The following is a 2,683-nucleotide window of genomic DNA, read 5'->3' as shown; positions in this document are numbered from 1 at the left end:
GAAAATTATCTTTCTGGCTCTAAGAGAGGAAATAAATCTGCCCCTAGCTACTACTGAATTACCTTTCCATTCTATAAGTTCATTGGGAAAATCAAAGGTTATTGTTTTGATTCCACAACCTACTGAGGCATAACAAGACTTTGACGAATCCATACCCATGATTACATCAAAGTCTACCATTTCTAATTCTATTAAGTCTGTTATGGTACTGCAGTGGTAGATTAACACTGGACAACCCCTATAGATACGTCTAGCTATAACTGATTCCCTAACTGGTGTGCAAACTTCAAAGGGTTCATGTAACTTTTCGAGTTCTATCCCAAATTTCTTAGCAATATAAGGGGTTACATAAGATAGAGTGGATGCTGGGTCCATAAGAGCAAAAACATTGAAGGTGAAGACTGCTCGCATACCGATGACAACATCTCCATGGGTCCCTATATCCTGACGTCCTGACAGTGCAGACAGATAGTTCTGACCACCGCCCCTATTTCCAAACTTTGCTACCCCACGCTTCTGCTGGGCTTGGAAATTTTAAGAAGCTGCTGAATTAGTGGACTAAGTTATATTACTGTTACCTCCGATATTCTGTCTTGTATCCATGCCTGAATGACATATTCCTGAGTGCTTCTTACCACAAATATTACAAGTAGGGTATTGGAAACCACGGTCGGTCACGTTGGCCTGTGATTGTGAGCTTATTGTTCTGAAGTTTCAGCCTTTCTGATTAAACTTGGACCTCTGAGATGGGGCACTAGTTGTAGAGGAGCAGGTCCTGATGACCTATTCTTAAAGAACTGACGGTTTCCACCTTCTTGAGATCCTCCCTGACTGAAATTACTAGCAGACTTAGTTCTTTTGTTGAACTCTCTATCTTTCTGCTTCTGTAGGGCCTCTTCTTCCTTCAACCTAGTCTCGTTACCTTGCACAAATGCAGTATCTTGGAATATTCATCTTGTCATTCTGAGCATCTGTATTGGCATCCCTGTGCAATTCGGGTTTAAGCCCAAGTACAAACCTTCTTACTATAGCCCTCATATCCGAAACCATGTGATGAGCATGCCTAGACAATGACACAAACTTGAGATAATAGTCCTAAACAGTCATGTCATTCTACTTTAGATTCTCAAACTCAGTGGCCTTAGCTTCCCTGATCTCAATTGGCATGAAGTGCTCAATGAAAGCGTCTGCAAATTCATCCCAAGTAGCAGAAGACGCATCCTCTCCTTGGGACTATTCCCATGTCTCATACCAAATATGGGCCACATCTTGCAGCTGGAAAGCTCCAAGTTCCGCTGCCTCTATATCAGTAGCATGCATCATCCGAAATACTTTTTGAAGCCCATCAATGAATTCTGCAGATCTTCATCCTTCTTTGACCCTGTGAACACTGGCAGTTTCATCCGCAGAAACTCCTGAGTCCTAGAACTGTTCGACCTATTACTAGCACCTGAGCTAGGGGTCGTTTCTTGTCGCTGGGCCTGGTTTGCCAAAATTTGAGTGAGCAGCTGAATAGCTCCCCTGACATCCGCATCCGGAGCAATGGGAGGTGTAGCTGTAGCATTAGCTAGGGCGGCCGTCTGAGCTTGAGTGTTATCTTCTGTAGTAACCCTTTGGATAGTAGTTGTATTCCTCTTGTTGTACTTTCTCTTCGGAGCCATTTCTGAAATACATAATTCGCATGAGTTAGAAGAATTTCTATAAGTACTGCTCTAACTGCATGAACTAGAGTATGAAAGAAGTGAAAAAAAAAACCTGAATGTCTTGGTGGTCAACTGTTTATATGTGTGGGGCCTTCACACATATAAAGGTAAACCCACTAGACACGGCTTCATAGATTCCCTGAGACACTTGAACTTAGTGCTCTGATACAAGGCTTTGTCACGCCCCAAACCATGGCTTAGGCATAACACGACACTCGGTGCCTAACTGTATGTGATGCGAACTCCTAGGCCGACTGAATCAACATGTGATATAAAAAGATGCAATAATAAGGAAGTAAGACTAACACGTGCTGATCTATTAAAAGTCTGACTGAAAATATATTAAATGCGGAATCATTAGATTAAGTCTGAAACATCTGAATGAATAGCCAACAAGGCTAAAACATAAAAGTTTGCTAATATCTGACTAACTAGACTATATCTATGAAGCCTCTAAAGATAATCAAAGTAAACGTCAAATGCTGGGAAGACTGAAGCAGGATAATGCCCCGGAGGAACTAGGGCTCACCAATAGCTGATACAAGCAAGTCCTAGCTAGTTGGATCATCAACCTGTATATCGTTGCAATAAAAGGGACACCAATATATTTGAATTGTACTGGTATGTAAAGCAACTGAAAGAAATATAAGTACTGAAACTGACCTAAATAGGAAAGTAAGAATTTGAGGTACTCTCTATTTTGAATGAAGAATCACCTGTATAACTGTAAATATAAACTGTGGCCTAGGGCCCAAATAATGTGCACAAAAACTGTGGTCTCAGGCCCAAGCAATGCGTATGCATAAACTCTGGCCTAGGGCCCAAAAATACAGATACAAATGTTCAACATTAAGCAAGTTACAAGACTGAGACTGGCTATAGCTGATAGCATGATAACTGTTTCTGATTATGGAACTTAAACAAATAACTGATTATATATTGACTGAGACTCATATGATATCGATACACAAGTCTATAAT

This window comes from Lycium ferocissimum, chromosome 2 (genome assembly GCF_029784015.1).
Source record: "Lycium ferocissimum isolate CSIRO_LF1 chromosome 2, AGI_CSIRO_Lferr_CH_V1, whole genome shotgun sequence".
Taxonomy (NCBI): Eukaryota; Viridiplantae; Streptophyta; class Magnoliopsida; order Solanales; family Solanaceae; genus Lycium; species Lycium ferocissimum.
This window is presented reverse-complemented; position numbering follows the sequence as displayed.